Raw genomic sequence first — 13,829 nt, 5'->3', positions numbered from 1 at the left:
TTTGCTTTCATGCCTCAACTCGAAAGTTCCTTTTGAAGGAAGGTAGTTCCTATTTGGATAAAGAAATCAGCTGCATCAGCCTGATTTGGTGTATCACTGATGTTCAGCCAGGACATCTTAGTCGTAAAGGAATATAAGGACAGAGGCCATTGTGCTGGAGACAGAAGGTAACGGTGGCAGAGGGTGCCGAGGGGAAGGTGTCTTTGTGATTCTCCTAAAGCTGAGATACTGAATGCGGAGATAACGTAGGGAGGATGTGGGGGCTGGGGAAAGAGGGTGACATCAGCCTTATTCTCCTAACATCTCCCCCACCCCTGCCTCGTTTATTTTTCAGTGCTGGATGTTGAGGCCAGTATCTCACACAATCAGGCTGCAAACTATTCTAACTCAGGGGGTGAGATAAAGTGCCCCCAATAGCTACTATAAAGCATATTTTTCCATAAGATACATAATAAAGGACAATGAGCTAATACAGGTCTCTTGACCTTTTTCTTTCTTTGATATCAAAACATTATCCCCTTGCTCCATTAAGTAATAGGCACTGAAAACAAGTTAGTAACACATTATATTTGTGAGATTAGCAAAAATGTTTTAAAATATTAATAGGTTAACCAGGTAAGCTTTAATAGTTTAATTTTTTTCTTGTTTATTATTTCAAAAGTTACCTCTGTATTTTGGTGTATAGCATGGTGTTTTTAAACACACAAACATATATACACGTATACACACACTCACACACACACATTGTGGACTGGCTGTATTGGGGTAGTTAATAGAGGCATTATCCCGCCTGTGGGAAGAACATTTAAAACCTATTTTCTTAGCAATTGTCAAGTGAGTTAGTGCATCACTATGCACTGTAGCTGGTACCCTTATTTTCCTCATTGAAGTGTCCCCTGTCTCCTGTTCTTGGCCCATGAACTTGGATAAGTGTTAGAGTGGCCAACTTGTGCCTTTTATGGCTTCCCAGCCAATGAGACACAATACTTGAAATCGGGGATTAGCCTGATTGCAGGAGTCAAGTGCTTTTGTTCAGTTTATATTACGGGTAAGTGTCTATTATAAATTGTTCTGTAAACACTGTTTTACGGATAGTGATGAGCTGAGTAACTTGATGGAATAATGAATGCTAAGAAAGGCGCGGTTCTCATTTGTAGAACTGATTATAAACATATTGTTGAAAGTCCATTTTTAAAATTTTCCTGTGTTGAAAGAAATTAAACTTAAAATATCATGTTTTTATTGCAATAATGATTCATATACTTAATTTTAACCACATTATCTTCAAGCATGTTCTAGAGTCAAATGAAGATAAATTGGGCCTGTGTGTTGAAAACCAGAGTATAAATGAGTGACTACTGCCCTCTAGTGGAGAAATTGAGGTATGGCATAGCAAAACTTTTTTTCTTTGAAGACCATAGCTTAGGAACACAGAGATCTGTTTTACCATCTGATCTTATAATGATGTGCTTTATACATATGTTTATTAAATACTAAGATTATGAGTATCAATAGATGGGACTACTTGAAAATTAAAGTTTCCTTGCAGCAAAGGGAGCGCTCAGCTGCACGCCACGGAGAAAGTCTTTACCAACTGCACCTGAGACAAGCAGCAATTATCTAGAATTTACAAAGAATTACAGAGATCAAATGCCAAGGGAAAAAAACTGCAATCAATAAACAAGCTAACAAATTGGACAAACAGTTTTAAAAGGTAAAACACAAATGGCGAATAATCATTTTTATTAGTGCCCCATATCCTTAACCATTAGGGAAATACAAATTAGAACTACTTTAAGATGCCACGTCACCCCAGCTGGAATGCCTGCATCATGAAGTCTAGCAGCAAATGCTGTAGATGTGGAGAGAGGGGAACCCTTTTTCAGTGCTGGTTATTATTATTAGTGTAAACTAATAGCACCATTGTGGAAATCAGTTTGGAGGTTCCTCAAGACAGTACAATTAGTTGAGTGTGGTGGTGTCCACCTTTAATCCCTGAACCCGAGAAGCAGAAGCTGACCCGGTATATACAGCGAGCTCCAGGACTGCCAACGCTACAAAGTGAGAACCTGCCTCAAACAAACAAACAAATTAAAGTTAGAACTACCACATGACCCAGACATTTTGCTCCTGGGCATACACCAACACCCTGCTCTAGAGACATTTGCATTTGTATAGTTATTATTCCTTTATTCTCTGTAGTAAGAAATGGGACCCATCAACAGAGGAATGGATAACAAAAATTTAGTATGCAGATAGGAATACTATTCAGCTCTAGAGAAAACTAAACCCACAAAATCTGCAGGAAAATGGATGGACTTAGAATGTACAATATTCTGGGTCACACAATCTTAGAAAGGGAAAACCCACATGCTCTCCCTCATATATGGTTATGAGCCTATAATATATACATATATGTGTATATATATATATACACAAATAAATGTACATGTGGTTATAGTTTGGTGTGTGGAAAGGAGAACAAGAAATGTAAATATTTTATGACAAGAAAGGGTAGAATACAGGTAATGGAATTATGAATCATAAGAAAAGAGATTAAGCTAATTATTTTTCTAATTTTAGCTGTTACGGGTTATTTTTCTTAAGTTGGTTAAATGCATAAAAATGAAATTGACAGCGAAAGCGTAAAATCCACAGGGAATCTCCACGGTTTCAGAACGGATATAGAAATTCTATAGAAATTCATTGAGATGCATAGATTGGATCTGACTGATCTCAAGGTGTGGTGATTTTTATTTGCAAGTTCTTTACAGTAATAAGGTTTTAACTTATTATAAAAACTTTAAAAATATGAATAATTACATAAAATCTTTTGAGTAAGCAGAGTACAAAATATGGCCAATCAACAAGTCTAGAAAAAAGTGTTCATGTTTCATTAGCAATAAAAAGTCTTAAGAAAAAAGCTACACTTCAAAACCCTTTTCACATTAAAATACTTATTTATTATAGTTATATGATGTTATGAAAGTATCTCTTGACTCCCAGGAGACTGAACTTTTCCTAGACTCACAGCAAATTAGCGATGACCCTTGAGCTCATTTAACAGCCTGGACTAGAGAACCAGCTCGGCGGCCAAGAACCTGTTTGATGGCTCTTGCAGAGGACCTGAGTTCAGTTCCCAGCATCTGCATCAGGCAGGCAGCTCACAATGATCCGAAATTCCACTTCCAGGGACTGCGTCACTGGGCACCTGCACTCTTGTGTTCAGAGTTCCACACAGACACACACAACTAATATAAAATTTAATAAAGACTGTGTACTTAACACTCTGCTCTACTGTGTACTCGGCTTGTTTAAGTTTAACCCGCCTTTAGGAGAACATTACAATCCAGCAGGTTTGCCTTGGATTTCCCACGTAGTCAGCTTTTTCAACCTAAGCTAAATACATAGCTTTAACCTTACTTATGTACCCATTTATGCTCTGTCCTGAGTAACGCACGAGTGGTGGGAATCACTCGTTGAATGCAGTTCACAGGTTGGAAGCTACCTCATAAAATAAGCAGCAGCCGCCAGTGCTGCAAAGGACATGAATGTGTTGTTAGTTGCTTCTATACTCTGCTATTTTGGGGGTCCACCACCTAGCTCCCAAATAAATACACACAGAGGTTTATTCTTTCTTATAAATGCCCGACCTTAGCTTGTTTCTAGCCAGGTTTCCTTGAATTATCCCATCTCCTTTTTGCCTCTGGGCTTTTACTTTTCTCTATTACCATATATCTTATGTTCAATCTTACTCCTTGGCTGGCTGTGTGGCCGGCCCCTAGTATCCTCCTCTCCTTTTTCTCTTGCTCCTGGATCCTTCTTTCTTTCTTTCTTTCTTTCTTTCTTTCTTTCTTTCTTTCTTTCTCTCCTTCTATTTATTCCCTCTGCCAGCCAGCTCCACCTATCCTTTGTCCTGCTTGGCTATTGGCCGTTCAGCTCTTTATTAGACCAATGAGGTGTTTTAGACAGGCCAAGTTAGCACAGCTTCACAGAGTTAAACACAACACAAAGGGATGCAACACATCTTTGCATTATTAAAGCAAACGTTCCACAGCATAAACAAAAGTAACACATCTTAAAACAATATTCCACAAGACATGGGGACACAGCTTGATAACATACTTGCAGTTATGTTTGCTATTCGGCGTCAGTTTTGGGTCAGTAAAATGATTTCTTTCCTTGTGAACCCTGTGACAGAAGTCTTACCTTCCCTCATTCCTTTCCTATGCCATGCTTTCTTTTTTTTATTTTTTATTTAATTTATTAAAGATTTCTGCCTCCTCCCCGCCACCGCCTCCCATCTGTACTGTTGAATCAACACAGAGTAAAGTCCTTTGTTATGGACAGCAGCAGGGACAGAAAGACAAACCCAACCAAACAGATTCACAGAGACAGCCAGACAACAGACAGATACAACAGAACGATGACACATAGCCCAGCAACCACACGCTCCAGATAGATGGACGACACAGGGAGAGAAGTATTCAAATCTGAGCGCACTCTTGGTCAAAGTAATCTGAGAGAAGTCTGCTGTTGCTCCTGACTGTGAGCCGACACAGCTGGTGCCTTTGAGGTTAGCTTATATTCTGGCTGTGAGTCTAGTCTTTAATGACTGAACCATCTCTCCAGCCCTGAGGTTATCTTTAATGCAGTAATTGATATAATGTATTGTTGTTTGTTGTTGTTGGTGTGTGTGTGTGTGCACCCACAAGCGTGCACATGTGTGCAACACATATGTGTACATGGTGTTCATGGCCAGAGGACAACTTTGTGGAGTTGGTTTTCTCCTTTTACCTTGAACTCAGTCCATTGGAACTGTACTTTCATATATATATATATATATATATATATATATATATATATATATATATATATAATTGTTTTGAGACAAGGTTTCTCTGTGTAACAGTCCTGGCTGTCCTGGAACTTGCTTTGTAGACCAGGCTGGCCTCAAACTCATTGAGATTCCAAGTGTTGGGATTAAAGGCATGCGCCACCACTGCATGGCTTAAAAACTGCAATTTTTATAGATCTCAAACTGGTTAAAAGTCTCAGAATAAGGTGAATGTCTGAGCAACAGGACTTTTATGTTGTTGGTAAGAACAAAATGGCATTGAATTCTCAGCAGTGTGAGTGTGCAGAAGTGTTCCTAAGTTAGATGGAAGCTTAAGGTCTATTCGCTCTCTCCCCCGCTCTCTTCCCCTCCCTACCACTCTTCTTTCTCCTTCCCCCCCCTCTTCCCCTCCCTACCACTCTTCTCTCTCCTTCCCCTTCCTCCCTCCCTCTCATCTTCCTCCCTCCCTCTCCCACTCCTCTCTCTCTCTCAGTGAGAAGAGGCACAAACCGCTCAGTTTCACAGAGGGACCTACATCCTCAAATATTAATAACAAAGCTTTAAATTCTTTTTGGAAGGTAATTTATCAAAATGCATCCCTGAAGTCAAAGGTGTACATATTTTAAATATATTTTTGAATGCTTAACAATGACAAATTGCCCAAAGGCTCAGCAATAGAAGATTTGAAATAAAGCACCTCCCAGCCCTGGGATAGAATCTCTAGTTATTAACAATCGTGCTGTAGAACTAACAATGTGGAAACACTGAGAACCAACGAGCTAGAAACAGCTCCTTATAGACAACCTTGCCGACCCGACTTTACTGAAACATAAACCATGTGCACAGCATGCGAGCTGAGCCTGTATCTGCCTGATGAGCGTGCCCGATTAGACTCCCTTCCCATTCCTTCCAGGTCCCCTCTCCCACACTTCAGACTGATTTCCACAGTGACTGCGGCTCTGGTGAGGGCTGACTGATGCACTATGGGTATAGCAGCATGTCCATGTGTTTATATAGTTTCTCTTTCCACTGACTTCTAGTTTCCTCTCACTATGATCAGATGATACATGAGAAATCACTTTTATTTTTCCTTTTGTTGACTGCTTGGGGCATCTACTGAATTGAAGGCTGCTCGGAGGTCCTGGTTATGGAATATGGACATGTTGCCCCTCACTTAGCCTAAAGGATCATGCCAGACAAGACTGGCTATGGACTGGTACTAGGGCTTCTTGGGTCTGTAGTTCAGGACCTGACATTTGACATCCTCCCCCGCATGTATGTGATCAAATATTCCAAACTCAGAGATGGGAAATGCTTTTTTGACACCCCAGGATGGTATGTTGATGAAGAAGGAACTTGAGATATCGGAATTCCCTTTAATTCTGCTGGCTGGTGCTTCTTACTGACTTTTGCCTGCTTCCCCATGGGAGGGGTATAAAAAGAGCTGCGCTGTTAATCAACCAGCTGGCCTGGGTCATCAGCCCTCACAGCTTTTCACTCTTTCCTTTTGTTACCTCTTTATTTCTTTTTCATTCCAGGTTCTCCACCTTAGGACCCTGTCCAGATCCCTGGTGGGGGTCGGCTAACAATTGCTTTCTGGTGTAGAATGTGATTTATTTTAGAGAAAGCTCCACGGGCTGTTGAGAAAAATGTGTGTTCCAAGTGTCAGAGGGCCAGTTTGTGGATATCTGTTAAGTCAGTCCTTTTGATCTATAGGGTAGTTTAACTCCGAGGCTTATTTTTCTATATGTGACTTATTTCCTGATGAGAGGGGGGTATTGAAGTCACTAGCATTATCTTGTCTGGCACGATCTAACCTTTATTGCTCAACAGCGTTCGTTTCGTGAAATTAGATGCACCACCATTGGGTGGATAAGTATTTCCTTTCATTATATCTGCTTGATGCATCCTTCTCCTTATCAGCATCCAGGGACCTTCTTTGTGCTGTCTTACCAACTTTGACTTGACGTCTGCTTGGTCTGATAGGAAAATGGCTGCTCCTGTTTTGCGGTCTGCTTCTACTCGCAAAGCATTTGGTTTTCATCCTTTAACGTTCAGGCTCGTCTTTGCTAATGACGGGCTTTATTCTATGACTCCCTTGTCACGTAGACGTTTAGTCTCACGCTCTTTTATGGAATTTAAAAAATTTACAATGTGTGTGTGCGCGTGCATATGTGTGTGTAGTCAGACTTTCCGTTGGCCACCAGCTCCCAAATGATGACACGGAGACTTATTATTAATTATAAAAGCTTGACCTTAGCCTAGGTTTTTCCTCAAGTTGTTTTTATAACTTAACCTGTTTCTATTAATCTTTATTCTGCCACATGGCTTGGTGACCCCTCCTCTGTACCATATGTCTGACTTCTTCAGTGTCTCACTGGCATCTCCTACATGCCTAGGTTCACCCCAAGTTCCTCTCTCTGCTTGAAATTTCTGCCTATTCTCTCCTGCCTAGCTATTAACCATTTCACTCTTTATTAAGCCAATCACAGTGACACATCTTCACACAGCGTAAACATACCTTCTGCAGTCTCTCTCTGTGTGTGTGTGTGTGTAGATAGCATACAGTGTAAACCTAAGCTTAGAATAGATGATAGAAATGATCATTCCAAAAACTGGTGTTTTTCTGAGACTCTAAAGAATATAAAAAAAAAGTGTTAGTGTATTTTCTGGCATTTTAAGGATAGAAAATTTACTCTTGGGTAGCCTCAGCGACACCAGGTGTTTTTATACTGGAAGTCAACTTATGGAATTCTGCTCAGATGGGAACTAGCCAGCTGGGGTACTTGGGGCTTTGGCTGGCAGGAAGGCATTTCTTTGCCCAGTGCCTTGTGGTGCCGGGCAGGAGAGTCTCATTCTGAAATGCAAATGTGTGAAGGAGAAAAGGGAGAGATGAGAAGAGGAGCGTTATGTGCTGTGGAAAGATGCAGAAGGGAAGAAATGAAGATGGTAAGGAGCAGGCTGATGTCAGAGGCCTGTGGCCATGGTGATGCCATGGGGTGGCTCACTTAGAGTTTCAGAAGTTCAGTCATTATCATCATGAAGGGGAGCGTGGCAGGCGGATGAGATGCTGTAGCCGAGAGTGCTACCTGCTACAGGCAACAGCAAGTGGACAGATCATCACGCTTAGGGAGGTTTGAACAAAAGAGACATCAAAGTCCATTCCCACAGCGACACACCTCCTCCAACAGGGACACACCTTCTTCAACAAGTCATATTCTAATAGGGGCCATTTTCTTTCAAACCACTACCCTATGCCTTCCTCTGTCATGTTCCTCAGGCCTTGGTGGAAGAAGGTTTTGAGATGTGCTACATTTGAAGCTGAAATTTAATTGAAATGCAAATCATCGTTATTTAAACAAACTTTATTATATTCATTTAGTGTGTGTGTTGTTTCATACAGCAATGTTTATGTGGAAGCCAGAAGACAGTTATCAGGAGTTAGTTTTCTTCTACTATGGAGATGAGGAATTCAGCTCAGGTACTCACGCTTGACGGCAGCCTGCTGAAGCATCTTGCTGGCCCATCATTGCTCTTTTAAATACTAAATGAAATCTCATTTGCTTTTTTCCCTCCTAACCTCTCTAATTTAATTTTGTAACTCATTGGCTAATTTTCCCTTACTAAGTGGGGAGTGAGTATGGGAAAGATTATTTACTTAAGAATTTGTCACTTTACATAAAGTCTAGCAAATCTGTTGCATGTTAACACTCTGTGACAGTGTTATATTTACTCATAAGCTTCTTCCATGTATTTTGACACTTTGTGTTTCTGCCCGAAAAACATGACTTAGGAGCACTGTTTTTTCTTATTTCTGTTTATAAAAGCACATGTGAATAAACACAAGAAGCCATTGAAAGCATTCTCCTCTCTCTCTCTCTCTCTCTCTCTCTGTCTCTCTCTCTGTCTCTCTCTCTGTCTCTCTCTGTCTCTCTCTCTCTCTCTCTCTCTCTCTCTCTCACACACACACACACACACACACACACACACACAGAGATAGATAGATAAAGTTTCTTTAAGTCACCATTGCAATAGCGTTTACTGTGCTATTTCTTTCCGGTGTATGATGTCTAACTCACTGACTTAAATTCTCTGAGGAGCTATCCGGGGCCTGACCTTGTTTCCATCTTTGGCACTGCAGAGCGGCAGGATGTTTTAAACATGTCTTCTCCTTTCATCCAGACTCTCTTAAAGAGCTCTAAAAGTAATGCAGGCGCAGATGGCTGGGTTTGACCAGCGGTTGAACTTGGATGAAGCCTACTGTGTTGTCTACCACTATTGCCATTTTCCACAGTCGCGTAGAGGAGTGGAAAGTAGTACCAGTCTCCAAGTGCAGAATTCATTCATTACTGAGTGGAAAGTAGTACGAGTCTCCAAGTGCAGAATTCATTCATTACCGAGCCCGAGTAACCAGATGTTTAAATATGTTTACTACCATAAACAAGGAGTCACTTGGAGTCACATGACAAAAATCAGAAGACACCTGTTTCTAACAATGCTGTGAGCTATTGTGTAGACTCTGTATGGGCTGCTGTGTAGACTCTGTACAGGGCTGCTGTGTAGACTCTGTACAGGGCTGTTGTGTAGACAGTGCACAGGGCTGTTGTGTAGACAGTGCACAGGGCTGTTGTGTAGACAGTGCATAGGGATGTTGTGTAGACAGTGCATAGGGCTGTTGTATAGACAGTGCATAGGGATGTTGTGTAGACAGTGCATAGGGATGTTGTGTAGACAGTGCATAGGGATGTTGTGTAGACAGTGCATAGGGCTGTTGTATAGACAGTGCATAGGGATGTTGTGTAGACTCTGCACAGGGATGTTGTGTAGACAGTGCACAGGGCTGTTGTGTAGACAGTGCACAGGGCTGTTGTGTAGACAGTGCACAGGGATGTTGTGTAGACTCTGCACAGGGATGTTGTGTAGACAGTGCACAGGGATGTTGTGTAGACTCTGCACAGAGCTGTTGTGTAGACTCTGCACAGGGTTGTTGTGTAGACTCTGCACAGGGATGTTGTGTAGACAGTGCACAGGGCTGTTGTGTAGACAGTGCACAGGGATGTTGTGTAGACTCTGCACAGGGCTGTTGTGTAGACTCTGTATGGGCTGCTGTGTAGACTCTGCACAGGGCTGTTGTGTAGACTCTGCACAGGGCTGTTGTGTAGACTCTGTATGGGCTGCTGTGTAGACTCTGCACAGGTTGGGCTGTAGTGCAGATGCTGTACAGGGTTTGTGTGTGATTGAGAGAACCATCCCCTTGTGCTGAGTTTGGAAGCAAACAGGAAACAAGCAGTAGTAAAGAGACATCTCAAGATCCCTTTTTGTTTTGGTGGTAAGAGTTCATTGCCTTAAAACCCACAATTTTTCTCTAAAGCATGCTACTCTTATTGAGTTGTGAATGCCAATAATAATGACAACTGTGTTATGAATCAATCAATTCTATGGATAAAGACTTAATTTTCTGTTTCTGATGATGAAAGGAAGACATTTCCAGAACGCCCCTTTATTAGTCTAGCTTAGGCTGCTGCCACACAATGCTCTAGATTCGATGGCTTTCCAGTAATCATTTAGTATCATTTAGTTATTTGGGAAGACTTCAAAGTGCCGGCAGGTTCTGTGTATGCTGGCTGTCGTTTCTAGTGGCCTGTCCTCCATGGCAGGGGTTCCGAGTTTCCTGGTAAGAGACCAGGGCATAGCTGTACGCTGTTTAAAATGATGGAGGAAGAGAGATGAGTAATATGGGAAGTCCTTCTGTATGCATGTTGCTTTTATTGGTTGATGAATAAAACTGTTTCAGCTGATAGCAGAGTAAAGCTAGGTGGAAAATCCAAACACACACACACACACACACACACACACACACACACACACACACACACACAGAGAGAGAGAGAGAGAGAGAGAGAGAGAGAGAGAGAGAGAAAGAAGGTGGAGTCAGAGATGCCATGTAGCCACTGAAGGAGTCATATGCCACAGTGGTAAGCCACCGTGGGTTAATTGAATAGTTAGAGTTAGCCAGTAAGAAGCCTAAGACATTGACTAAACAATTATAACTGGTAATAAGCCTCAGAGTGGTTATTTCACGAATGGCTGTGGGAACTAGCTAGTAGGACCCGGTGGGTGGGGAGAAACTGGTCCAGTGGCACCAGGCAAGATGGAGAAAAGCCTTGTGTCTACAGAGGAGTGCAGAGGATGAGTGTGTACAGCAAAGCTTCCTTTACCACTAAGGATCAAGAACTGCCTGTGGGGCTGGAGAGAGAGAGGAGGAAGATGCTCAGCGGTTAAGAGTGCCTGTTGCTCTTCCAGAGGACCCTCCTGACTGCGAACCCTGTCTTTAGCTCCCATTAACACGGGATCTGACACTCCCTCCTGGCCTGCATGTGGGCACTGCATTCGACACACAGATGCAAGCTGGCAAAGCATCCACACACATAAAATCAATTAAAAATTAGTATTTTATAAGTGAGAAAGAGGATTCTTAAAATCAATAGCATTATGTGCATTTTGATTTGGAATTCAGTTTTAACTTTTTTTTTCTTGTGTTTTTTCTGAGACACAGGCTCACTGTGTGACCCTGGCTGTCCTGAAACTTGCTATGTAGACCAAGCTGGCTTTGAACTCACAGAGATCCCTGCTTCTGCCTCCTGAATTCTTAGATGAAAAGCATAGAGCACCATTCTTGGCTGGGAGTTTAATTTTTAATCTGTGTTATTTTTCATTGCTTTAGTATCTAGCATGGTGTGTGAAAGATGCTAAAATAAATTTGTGTGTGTGGAGGGTGGGGTGGGGGTGGGCGACTAGGAGATCACAGTAGTAGAGCATTTGCCCAGCATGCTGTAGGTCCTGGCTGCTCCCTAGTACCAAAATTAAAGAAAAAAAAATCCATTTGGTTAAATTATCGAACAAATTAAAAGCTGGTACATTTATATAATTAGTTGCCTTATGAATGTAAACACTGTTTAAAGAAACCTGTGTCAGTAAGAAATTGCTAGAGGGTTTTTAAGCAAGTGAAGCTGGGTGCTGAGCAAGACCAGGGATCTGCTGTCTCTGCTCCCCTGTTCCGGAACAGCTTCCTCTGAGATCAAAGCATTGAATATTGGCAGGAAACCTTGCTATGGCACAGGATGCTAAGGGTGGGTGGTTGGGGGAACAGGATGCTCTAAGAGGAGGAGAAGCATGCCATCCTGCAAGAGTTCTTGGCTTGGGAAAAAAAATCTCAAAGCCTCAGGGGGTCCCTGAAACTGACAAGATGGACGAGGTATCTCCTGCCCCCAGTTTATGTAAATTGTAAACCCTGCTGAGAGACACTCTAAGTCAAGCTGCCTAGAAGTGGGTAAGGCAGACTGAGTCACCTGGAAAGGATGCTCTGCCTCTCCAGCTATCTAGTTGTCTGTAGGTTGTGTGAATCCCAAAGATGTGAAGAGAAAGACCACTAACTGTAAGGTTTATTCCAGTGGTATCTTGGCAATAGGGAGCCGAGGAATACCACAAAGTCACACAAGAGATTTACTGAAGAGTGACATAGAGCGATGGCTGACTCTGAATGGAAAGAGAGACAGCAGAGGGCAAGGCGAAAGGGAGGGAGGGCTTATGTAGGGTTCTTGGAGCGTGTCAGTGAGCTAGTGAAAAAGTACAGTATGACTGGTTGTGTTTTGTCCATTAACACCGAGTCACAAGCCAGAGGCAGAAAGCTTTTCCCTTGGCCCTGGTCTCAGGCTTGGGGTCAAGTCAGAGGCTGAGTGTTTTTCTTTTGCCCCTGGTCGCTACACTAACCCAAATTAGCTAAAGCAAACAATTGATTAAAACAATTTTTTTTGTTTACATGTATGGGCTGTCTCCCTCTAAATGTGGGGCTCAAAATATCAGCATCGGATGTGAGGAAGACAAGGTTTTTATAGCTCAGGGGTAGGGGTTCTCCAAATGGAGGAGTTGTTGGGAGCAATAGGTGGGGTTATAGGAGTTGAACATAAACATAACAAGTTAGTCATATGACCGACTGAAACAAAAACATGGTTGCAAGGAGGTTGGAACAACGTAGTCATAACAACAGGAGTCATAACAACCTTTTGAAACAAAGCTAGGGTTGTAAGACAACAACTTTTTTAAACAAAGACAGGATGGCCATTCCTGGGACAGGCAGTATAGAACCATTTGTAATTAAGGTCACAGGTGGGGCATAGCCCAAAACTTGAGACCATAAACAGGTAAGAGCCTAGTTTATCTTTACTGTAAGATGGCTTTCAAGTCTAAGATGGAGGCAGGTTGGTTCATTAGTTGTGCAATGCTCTCCAGGTTTCCAGCCTTTGTGAGCTGTAACCCATGTTGGGCTGGGCTTTTGATGATGGGACTGTCTTTGAGTCAGTTCCATTCCTACAAGTAACCCCTCAACTGCATTCCTGTAAGTAACCCAATGAAACTCATTGGGTTATCAGGCTGGCCTTTGGTGGCATCTGCACTTTTGTCTGTTGTCAGTTCCTTATCTGGGATGGAGAGACATTTGTTGATGTCTCCCCAGGAATAGCATCACACAACAACTCTTCCCTATACAAGTACATGCCAGGCTTTTATGTGGGCTCTGGGAATTGACCTCAGACCCTCACGCTTGCATGACAAGCATTTTATTGAATTAGTCACCACCCAGCACTTAGCTCTTTAATTTAATAAATGCCTCTGACTCAAGGCCTAGAGCTAATAGGAAACTGTCTCAATACAAGACAAGGAATCAGAATCTAATACCTCTTCTGTTAGGATTCAGGCATTAGGCTGGTCTTCCCTGTCATCTGGCAGAAGGTACCCGGGCTGTACCCTGGCCAGCCCGTGGTCCTATTTTGTATGGAGGTATAAAGTTGCCCTTCAGAGACAAGCTCTGCCCACTCCCAGTCTCTCTTTTCCTCTGTTCCTCTGAAGAAATAGACAGGACTTTTCCTGCCTCTTCTCTTTTCTCTCTCTCTGTCTCTCTTTCTTTCTCTTCTCTTCTCCTCCCTTCCCTTCCCCC

Source organism: Microtus oregoni, unplaced genomic scaffold (genome assembly GCF_018167655.1).
Source record: "Microtus oregoni isolate MIOR12 unplaced genomic scaffold, Mior012 000010F_ref0000083, whole genome shotgun sequence".
NCBI classification, from domain to species: Eukaryota; Metazoa; Chordata; class Mammalia; order Rodentia; family Cricetidae; genus Microtus; species Microtus oregoni.
Note: the sequence above shows the minus strand (reverse complement) of the source record.